The following is an 11,742-nucleotide window of genomic DNA, read 5'->3' on the forward strand; positions in this document are numbered from 1 at the left end:
TTTTTGTTTTTTTTTTTTCTTTTTTTAAATGTGGAGTATGAATAAAATAGTTCTAGCTTTTTTCTCTATACATTATCTTAGTAATCACTCACAAGTAATTGTCGTACTGTTTTAAGTAATACCAGGTAGGTTTTTACTTCTGAAAATATTTCAATTGGTCGCTAGTAAAGATATTAAATTATAAAATCTCAATAAATATATAGCTCAATAAATTTTTATATTGTGAAGCACTCAGAAGCTTCTGTCATGTCCATTCTCAAGAACTAACCATCTAAATTTAAACCAACATTCTAATTTTTGTTATAGAGATTGTGCCTGGTCCTTTTATTTTGTTTAAACTTTAAACAGGTAGAATCACAGGGTATATACTTTTTTAGTGTCTGGCTTCTTTTGCTTTATATAATGTTTACATGTTATTAATTTTTTTTCTTTTTTGGCTCTATGATGTTTTAGTATACAAACACTCTGCAGGTTCCTTGCTTATTCTTCTGTTAATGGGCTTTGGATTGTTTCCTGTTTTTATGTGTAATAAACAAAGCTGCTATGGATATTTTTCTGCATGTATTTTGATGCTTATATGTGCATATGTATAGGTAGGAGTGAAATTGAGGGGTTATAGGATTATATGTGTATGCTTACTTTAATAAGTACTGCCATATATTTTTACAAAGTGATGAAACTAACATATAGTTATATAGTCTATACTTTGAGGTATAATATATAGGAATTCCAGTTGCACCACACCTCTTCTATTATTTGATATTCTCAATTATTAATTTTTTTTTATTTTAGCCATTCTGGTAGATGTGTAGGTTAATTTAATTTGGTATTAATTTTAATTTCTTTGATGAATAATGCAGTTGGGCAAGTTTTATATGCATATTAACCATTTGAAATACCTCTTTTGTAAAGCAGTGTTCAAGTCTTTTAACAATTTTTCTATTAGGTCATCTGTCTTTTTTATCTTAATGTAAGATTTCTTTATATATTTTACATAAGAGTCCATTGTTGTATATATGCATTGCAGATTTCTTTTCCCACTCTGTGGAGTATCTTTTTATTCTCTTAATATTGTCTTACGATGAACAGAAGTTTAAAATTCTAATATAGTCCAAATTACAAATTTTTTCTTTTGTAATTATTCCTTTCTGGTTTTGCTTGAGAAATCTGTCTGCCTCAAGTTTATGAAGTCCTTCTCCTATGTTATCTTTAGTGTATTACCTTTCAGTTTTATATTATGATCCATCTAGAATTGGTCTTTGACTATGCTGTGAAGTATTGGTTATTTTTTTTTCTATTTGAATATATAATTGACAACAATATCAATTGAAGATTTTTCACCATTAAATTTCAGTACTAAATACATCATGTAACAATTGACTGTGCATATGTAACCCCTCTATTTTGTTTCATTTTTACATTTTTTGACTTGTTTCAATTTCTCTAGATTTATTAGGTCTTTTATGTGCTTCATATACTTTTTCCATTTTTATTCTTTTATTCAATGTTGTCTAAGCTTTTATTGACCTATTCAATTTTTAAATTAGTTTAGAATAATTATTTTTGAAACTGTGGCAATAAGCAACAATTTCATAATAAAAATTATTACACTGATATTTAATTTCTTTTAGTTGTTCTCGCCATGCTTTTAAAGATTTAGGAAAATTACCCAAACTAACACAACTAGTATATTAATGCTATCTTGTCAAAATATCAAGTTTCTGATTTCTTTTTTTTTCCCTTTATGTACATAATGTGTGGGCTGCTTTTTTTTTATTATTTTAGTATAAAATGACTTGCGACACTGAAATATTGTTTTTAATTAATGTTTTGTATATTCAGCATCAGACCTATTCTTATCTATCCAACTTTTTGTTTCTCTTATTCTTTTATTCTTACCATTCTCATATACCTTTTTGGAATTTTTTTTTTTTTTTAATCAACTCTCTGAAAAAAAAAAGCTTTTAAAGGTTAAAATGCACTGTGTGGCACATCCCATCTAGATAAGTTTAGGTAGACTCATTTCTCCCTCTTCCTCTTCCCTAAGTACAACAATAAACCTACAAAATAGAAAACAAAAATCTGATAGACCTGAAAGGAGAAATAAACAAACTCTCAATTATACTTGAGAACTTAAAAATTCCCCTCTCAGCAACTGATAGAACTGCTACACCGAAAATCAGCAAGGATATAGAGATCTGAACAATGCAATCAACCAACATGATCTAATGATATCCATCTATCGAGTTATCTCACTCCATCCAACAACAGTATAGCATATATTTTTTTTAAGCACCCACATCCTGAGCTCTAAAGCAAGCCTCAAAACATTTAAAGGAATTAAACTTATGTAGCATATGTTCTCTTAATATAATGGAATCATACAAGAATTTAAGAAAAGAAAGACAAGAGGACATTTGGCATAATAGCCAAAACTGGGGCGAAAACACTAGATATACTTGAGTAAGTAAATTGCTAAACTGGAATACTACTCAGCAATAAAAAGAAACAAACTACATACAAGAACTTGGATGAATCTCCAGTGAATTTCACTGAGTGAAAAAAATTCTTTTCAAAGGTTACATACTGTGTTTCCATTAACATAATATTTTTGAAATGACAAAATTTCAGAAACAGAAGATAGATTAGTGGTTGACAGAGGCCAAGAATGGAGTGAGAGTGGGTGAAAGAAGTGAGTGTTATTATAAAAAGGCAACATGAGTAATGAACTTGGTAATGGAACTCTTCATTACCTTGACTGAGGGGGGAGTGGGGGGAAGGTGGTGGTGGTGTGGACGTATGAACTTATGTGTGAACTTATAAATGTAACAAAATTGTATAAAACTAAATACACATATCCACACACAGATAAGTACAAGTAAACTGGAGATATCTGAAAATGATCAGTGGATTGTATCAATGTTAATATCCTGCTTGTGATATTGCATTATAGTTATACTAGTTTTTACCACTGGGAACTGGATAAAGGGTACAATAGGTCTCTCCACATTATTTCTCACAACTACATGTGATACTACAATTACCTCAAAATAAAAAGTTTAAATAATATACATTGAACTTTAATATATTACTAAATCCCTTGATATAAACATCAATATTATCCACTTTTAAATATAATTCAATTTACATATAAAATATTTTAAAGTATACTTTTTAATTGGATTAAAAACAAAAACCTTTTAAAAAGTGACTAATGTGAAAGTTAAAAATGATAAATACTAATAGTCCGTTTATTTTTCCATAAGGATGATTTCCTTCTGACACTTCCTTCTATACATAAAGTATATCATTTGAACACAGCAGACGTACATCTTTAGCTTCTTTTTAAAAAGTTGTTACTTGCTTTACTGTAATGCAATTTTAAATATATTTACTGTAAGAAATTTTGTGTTTTTGCTTATTGAGTCTCCATGAACAAGATGACTATATTTTTAACCTATTATAATGAGAGTAATAATATCACCCATTTTTATGTTTGTGAATTTTAAGACACTGATTTGAGATGACTATTTCATCCAAAATTGAACTGTTACCTACATATGACTTCATGATACTCATAACAAATTTTAGCTCACCACAAATTTTAGCTGTACATGACTTTGGTATATATAAAGTTAACAAATACATTTATTTAGTTAAGTACATTTAAAGTTAGCTATCTCTCATCCTCAAACTTATACACAGGCAAAATGAGTTTGTCAGTTTTGGGAACTAGCGGAGTGTGGTATTGTAGCAATATTGAAATTTTGTTTTAAAATTCTTTGCTAGTAGAATGAAGGTGTAAGAATTGGCGGTTTCAACTCTTGCAGTATGTTATCACCATACTGTCAGAAACAGCACACTTATGCCAACTCTGACGAAACTGGGTGTGTTATAAATCAAGTATGAGCCATGGGCTTCTTATGCCAACAACGCATTTCAACTTTTACCTTATTACCACATTTCTTGGACACTGCAGGATAATATCTTTTAAGCCTTTTACTGCTTGTGTGTGAAATCTCAAATAATCTAGCCAAATGTAGTGAAAGTTCAGGGCTATTTTATGACATTGTTTTAATGAATGCTGATCTATGGAAGTTTGAATGCACAAATCCATATCCATAAATGGGGTCAATTTATACCTTGACGAAGCATTTTTACATGGTGTAGATTGTTTTTAAAAGATTCACTTAAACATTCTATGGCACCGAAAATTTGCTTTCTCTCAAATATCCTCTGTAAATTGAGTACACATGAAGTATTCTGCATGGGCAGTGTAAGCAATAGAAAAGAAACATTATATTTGAATATTGGAAGTTTAAGTTTTCAGGAAAGTCATCTATACAGAGAATAGATTTAAGAATATTAGAAAAAAATGCTAAGGTATATTTACAACACAAGCTTGTCACAGAAACCTAGTCTGAAAAGAAAACCATATTGAAAATTTCTAGAGAGAGGAGAAAGGTCAATCATTCTTTAAGAAATAGACAGTGTATGACAAGAGAAACATATGTCAAAAACATACTGTATTTACCTTTCATTAGATTGTCTTCCTATGAGAAGGTTAAATACTCCAGGAGAGAGAGAGGATTTTTCTCATGTTAACTAATCCAGACAAAAGTGAATAGAGATTTGCTTTCTTCAGCATTTATTGATATTAATTGCTTTATTGAACTAGCTGTGGGAACAGAGATTTCCCAATGCCAGCATAAAGGATCATTATTTATAAGCTAACTGATCCTACAAATTCTACACTTAGCTCAACATTTCCGTTGGAAATACTGAAAGAATCTTTTAAAAAATGTTGTTATATTTCAGCTTTCATACTGTATGCGAAATTACATAAGCTAAATGATAAAACATTTTCCAGGAAAGGAGAATTTTAAAGTCTCACATACTAGACTTCAAATCAAGCTCTGAATTGCAGCTTATTATTACATTTTTCTTCCATTTATTTTTAATTCTTCCCCTTTGGCTCTGTCTTACAGGTGTCCCTAGTTACAACCATCAGTAAAAACAGAACACATGTGTAGGCTATAAATCTATATTTGTGTTAATTCATAGGAGAAAAATATCTTCAGTTCCTTCTTCCAATTTCCTTTCCTTTTACCACTTAGAAGCTCTCTACAGGGCTCTGAGCTTACGATTACAGAACCAAATTCTGTCCCACATGATAAGTTAACAGGCAAGTTTCTGTGTGTCATTTCTCATTGCAACTAAAGAAGGTGGAAATCCCCAGGTTAATTTATAACATAAAAGGATTTAGAAAATGAATCGATATTTGGTAAAAGAAGGGAGCTGCTAATTTAGTATTTTTTTAGGAACTACACAAGGCTCAATCAGACCAATATCAAGTATTAGCATTAACTTTTATATCGGGAAGTCCTAGCCTTGAATATCAAATAGTTAACAAGTTTCCCATGCACCAAAAGGGAAGTTCTTATAATTTTGTTCAGATATTCATATTATAAAGGCACCAAAGGCAATACTAAAGTCAAGGTAGAATTGGTTATTTGCTTGTAAAGTCTAATTTAACTGTTTAATAGATCAGCTGTTTTAAATCACATCATGTTAAAATGTGATACGCAAATTGTCAGCTTAGAGTGTTTTCTTCTTCTTTCACTTTTATTTTGATAAAATGATAATCGAGTCTCTAACATAGTTCTTAATTTTTGAAATAACAACATCAATAGCTAGAAACAAGCATGACGGCTGTTGTACATAATAGTTTGATAAATCACTATAGTCTGTTATTTTATTTTTTCAAATTATTTATTTCTCCAATGATAGATGAATAGATTTTGTGTGTGTGTGAGGAAAAGGAACTTTTACAAATACAAAAATATATCTAAAAGTAATCTAAAATTGGAGGCATGAATTTATAAAGTGCTTGCAGGGTGTCTTAGATTTGATTATGAAGTTATTTCATGAGTAGGTCTTGCCAAGGCTATCACAGAATCAATGGACTGGACTTACTAGGTCATCATCCCTTACTAACAGTATAGAGTTCTGAAAAGCTTTATTAGGTGCAATTGTAAGTGGCTCAGACAATAGGTTTCAATCATTTCTTTTAGATATGATTCCACAGCTTCAGGAATTTTACTGGCAAGAAATAGATCCTGATGCCCAGTCAGATGTGTAATTTTTCTCTTAGAATACTTGCAATCAATTCTGGCCCCCTGCTTCTACCAACCACACAGTCTTTGCCTGTACTGTTTTTTCTTTCTTTTTTTCTTTTTTTGAGTTTCCATTCTTTTCACCCAGTTAATTTTGCCCACATGATCAAATACCCACATAAGAAAATAAAATCAAAATTGGACAAGCTTGCATGAAGAAGGATTAGGATAAGTTGAAGTAAACCATGGAAAGAGAATATTTAGTTTGGCTTAAATCACTGCTCTAATCACTTAAACATGAACAATAACCCATTTGGAAAATATCAGAAACTGTTTTATATCACAGACATATCATTAGGCCCCTATAACATTCCAAGAACTTGCCCTTTTCAACCTCAGCCTACCCCTAGAGAGACTGCCTATTTCTATAATAGCATTCTCAATGAAGATTTCGAACATTATTTTATTTTCCAACTCACAAGATAAGATGGCATGGCAAGGGTATTGTCCTCAGTGCCTTCTCTTTCTGGGATGGAGGCTTTAAGAAAATGTTGTGAGCCAATAGGGAGGCTCTCCACAGTATGTAGGAAAAGCTCCTTGTGAGCCAGGAGCCACACAGCGGGGCCTTTTCTCAGCCTATAAACAATACAGCTATGAGTTTCAGTGGGTTAAGCATCAGGCTGGAAATTTGTAATAACATGAGTTCTGATTCCAGATCTATAATTTATTGGCTTGTTGAGTGACAATGGGCACATAACTTCACTGACGTGTCTTTTCAAAAGTTTAGCCTTGAAATTTATATTACTTACACATTCGACATAACAGAACTTATCACCTAAAAAAAAAAAAAAAGAACAATCCAAATAATGTAATTTAAAACAAATAGGCTAAGTCAATGCTCCGTAAACATTAAAAAAGAATGCACATTCTAATTAAATGCAATAAGCCACTCACTGTATCTTTAAAAAAAAAAGAGCTGGTAGATTCTTTAGCTATAAATATTAAAATGTATTGTTTAACTACAATATCTAAAAGTGTGAATTGCTATAAAATAAAAACAAAAAAGATCAAGATATCAGATTCATAGCTCAGAAAAAATCAAAAAAGAGTTTGGAATCTGATGAAATTGACATGATTCAATAGTTTCTTGAATGGATTCTTACTAAATGATGCTGAAACATTAGTTAAATATTTTTAGGTAACAAATATGTATCACTATTTAATGCTAAAATCATTTCCCTATTGGTTAAAATGTTAAATTTAAACATTATATAAAAGCATTTGAGATAAATATGAAATCTATGATTATGTAGAATCTAAATCTCTAAACAATTGAGGAATTCACAAATGAGAAATCAATAGGTTTTATAACATTAAATGGAATCTCTAAATGTTAAATCAATATATTAGTTTCAAAGTAAACAAAAACTAAAGCAAATTTTACAATTTATATAATAGACTTGTGATGTTCTTTCTAGTTTGTTGAGTTCAATATAAAAGACCATAATATAATAAAATATTGAACAACATAAATGAAAAGATAATTCACAAAATAAGAAAGAGTTAACCGATGTATTATTACAAATTTTGTTCTCATCACAATTCAATAAATTCAAATCTTATTTTTCTAAGGTAGACCTTTTCTAAACTACTGGTAGGCATATTAGTTTTCATAAACTTTATGGAAAGTATTTGGAAATATCTATTAAAAGTTTAGAAATTGTAATGTACAAATTTGTAATCTTTTGTTGCATTAATTTCACATTCAGAAATGCATCTTAAAAAATTATCAGAAACTCAGGGAAAGAAAATGTTTGCAGATAATTAGATATTTATCTGAGAGGCTAGAGAGCCTGGAGGTAAAGAGTCAATGAATATGTTTATTGCAGCATTATTTACAATAATAAACAATTGGAAAACAGTGCTCATCCATAAAGGAGATAAATGATTGAAATCAAGCCCATGAATAGTGCCTCATAATAGAATAGTATGAAATCTACTAAAATGATGTCAAAACTATGTCACTATGGAAAAATTATGTAAAAACAGTTAAATTAGATAATAACCTTGTAACATTTTATATACACCATAATGTGCTTTGGGCTTAAAAAGCTTCATATGAATAATAATGAAAAAACACACAAAAAATACATCAAAGTATTAATAGTGATTTTCTCAAGAGTAGGATTATGGACTTTTTTTTTCCTTTTATATTTTTCAAATGCCTATAATTAGAATTCAGTACTTTTACAATCAGAAGAGAAAAACACATATTTTTATACATGATTTTTAAGGAGTCCTTAAACTTATGGTCACATGATATGAAAGCGAATTGAAAATGAAAAAAGAAAAAAGAACACACAGACACAGTATACTTTTAAATGATTAGGATTAATAAAATATCTTTTCTTCACAAAAGTGCAGTGTTTTGTTTTTTGTCAACATCAAGTTTTCCAGTTTAAACAAATACAGCTTGGTTTAGGAAGAAAAAAGGAAAATTTTAAATGCCTATAGCGATAGTCACTAATTCTTACATGCTTGAATTTTGGGGGGAAAAATTGTATATCTAAATCTCTGAAAATGATATTATTAATGAATATCTCCCAGAAGTTGAAGATGAATAGTCGAGATATCTTTTAATTATTCTCCTAGTAAATGATGCTCTTGAATGCAACATTCTTTCTTTAAGATCACCAACTTCTTCTCTTTGGAGGAAAGAAAATGAGGAAGCAAAGAAAATAGGGTTAGTCCAATCAAAAGGGAAAAGGGATGAGAAATGAGTCAACATGGGCAGATATGGAGGAAGGGCAAATTTTTTTGTTTAACATTAGTTTATGATTCCTCAACCCAAGGAAGACAGTATAAGTTAAACCATGTGTGAAAAGATAACTGGGCCCCAAAAGCAACAGCAACTGCTTCACTTCAGACAACTTAACTGGTCTTTGCAAACGTGTTCAATTTGTTTCCTCACCAAGAAAGAGACTCTTTTTCTCCTACTTCCACAAAACGTGCTGCACAAATAACCAGCTTTATGACTTTATTGTTTCCTGCATAGTGACTTTTCAGGCCAGTCTACCTTACTCACAATCTCGTGATTCTAACCCAGGCCTCCTCCACTTCCTTTGTAGATGCCAATTTCTGTTCCACGGGTTTAGGGACAGAACTCACTCGCTCTGGCTAGGGAGCACACTCTGCCTAGGGAACACACTCTGCCTAGGACTGACCCTATGGCACTGGCAGTTCCTCCTCAGTGTAAGATTGAAGAAAAGAACATTCCATTTTTTCACATCAGAAGTTTAAAATGAGACCCATAATTATTTAATTAGGTTTTTCAAAGAAAACTTCCCAATAGGGCTTTGGATGCTCTCAGCTCTATGTCCATGTTATTCTATGAGAGAAATTAAGTTTGACTTAGTTTTCATTTACCTTCATTTCTACTAACTCTGTCCCCTCTCTGTGGCAATATCTGGCACCCTGTCATTACAAGGTCTCCTTATTCTGTGGTTAGATAATCCTGAGAATGTGTTAGTCAATGATGTTCAATAATCTCTCTGGGCATTTACATTTAAAGAAACTCTTGAACAGCTACATGGATTTCAGATGGAAAATCATAAAGTTAAAATGTTGGAATGATAAACAGTTTCTGGACAGGCTCACTACTAGCAATTTTGCTCAGTCAATTATCAAATATTTATTTAAGACTTAATATACTCTTCCTCCTGCCCTCATATCCAAGAACACATTGTCACCTCTGGTTTCCAGACTTTTGTAAATGGTGGACTTCTGTCCACCTCAACATAGAGAACTTAGTGTAGGACTGCAGTGCATCTCAATAAATGTGTGATAGATGACAAAATCAATATATACATATGTGTGTGTTTGTATCTATCAGGGTAACGTGTGTAAATACATATGTATTTATGTGTGTATGTTAAAAAAGCAGATATCTCATGTAGATAACTATTTTTATCTCACAATTACTTTGTCAAAAGGTTTATTATATGATGTATATATAAGCAATTTAGTTAAGATAACAAAAACTGATGGTTTAAATAATATTTCATCAATATCATGTGTGCTTTTGTAGAAGTAATCTGATCTCAACCTCTCTTCCTTTTCTGTTTCTAGCACCCTTTTAAAAAGTAGAAAAAGGTGCAGAGCCAGGAAAAGTCACTGGCATTGAGTGTGTTTCATGAACTACATTTGAGTCAATTTCAAGGTGATAATATTATGGGAAATCATGCTTCCTTATTTTAGGTGGACACCATAGAGTACCTGATCTGGCCTTGGACCACTGACTGCCTTTCAAAGAAAAATTATCTGGGACAGAGTTTAGCCTCCAGAGACATACCTGATCCTCTTCAAATGCATCGAGGAGAAAAAATGTTCAAGAAGTGATTCTTTCTGAATCAAATCTCCCATTTTGATACAGAGAAAAAGAACGAAGCTGGGAGTTGTACATCATGAGATTTTTATCCAGGTCTGTTACTAACAAGTGATCTAAAAAATACCTCAGTTCCTTTTATTTAAATCTTCATTTAAAAAATTTAAAATTATTTTTACATACCCCAAATCTGTCAGAGTCTCAAAATAAATATGCCATATTTAAAAATTTGATATTTCCAAAATGATTTCTTTATAGAAAAACCATTTGCAAAGATTCAGTGTAGGGGAAGCAGAAGATTTTCCAGGCTGATGGTGGCGTCAGCCCTATGCTGGTGGCAACTAAAGAAATCCATGAAAATGAGATCTATAGAGTCAACAACCAATCCTAATGACTCTTTTGAAAATCCTCAATTTTTCCACATTAATAAACTTTGTTCTTAGTAATATAACTGATTAATATACTCCCCAAATCTGAAATTCATTTTAGAAAGTAGTTTTCTACCACTGACTGTAAATAAATGTAAACTGGATCACACCTGGATGTCACTGAAATTTTTCTGGCTAAAACTAAGGCAATAGGTAACTATTTGCAATTCTTCTCTACCTGGACCATCTCTCAACGGAGTACTAGAATATACTGTATAACACAGTAAGTCCTCGTTTAAGGTCATTGATATGTTATTGGGATCTGTGACTTTAAGCAAAATGACGCATAATGAAACCAATATTTTTAGAGGCTAATTGACATAAACAAGACTTAAGTTCCTACAGAAGATTTCTTATCACAAAAACATCACCTAACTTCTAAATAAAGATCCCAAACACTTCTAGTATTAAACATTGAAATAAATGTGAGCTATGCATATATTTAAGAAATACTAATAAAAACAAGTGACATCATTATTTTCCAACCTGCTTATTCCAGTTCAGCGTGGTGGGTGGCTGGAACCTCTCTAGCTGATCAGGGCACAAGGCAGAACCCTCCCTGGACAAGACGCCCTTCCATCTCAGGGAGCACCAACACACACCCACACTCACTCAGACTGGGTCAGTTTAGACACACCATTTCACCTCACTTGCACATCTTTGGGATGCAGAAGGAACCTGGAGTATCTGGAAAAAACCCAGGTAGACATGGCAAGAACATGTAAACTCCACACAAACAGTGGCCCTGACTCGGAATCAATTTTTTTTTTTTTTTCTCATCAACATTACACGGCAATGATGTTATTCGACGACT

Source organism: Pteropus alecto, unplaced genomic scaffold (genome assembly GCF_000325575.1).
Source record: "Pteropus alecto unplaced genomic scaffold, ASM32557v1 scaffold3, whole genome shotgun sequence".
In the NCBI taxonomy this organism is placed as follows: domain Eukaryota; kingdom Metazoa; phylum Chordata; class Mammalia; order Chiroptera; family Pteropodidae; genus Pteropus; species Pteropus alecto.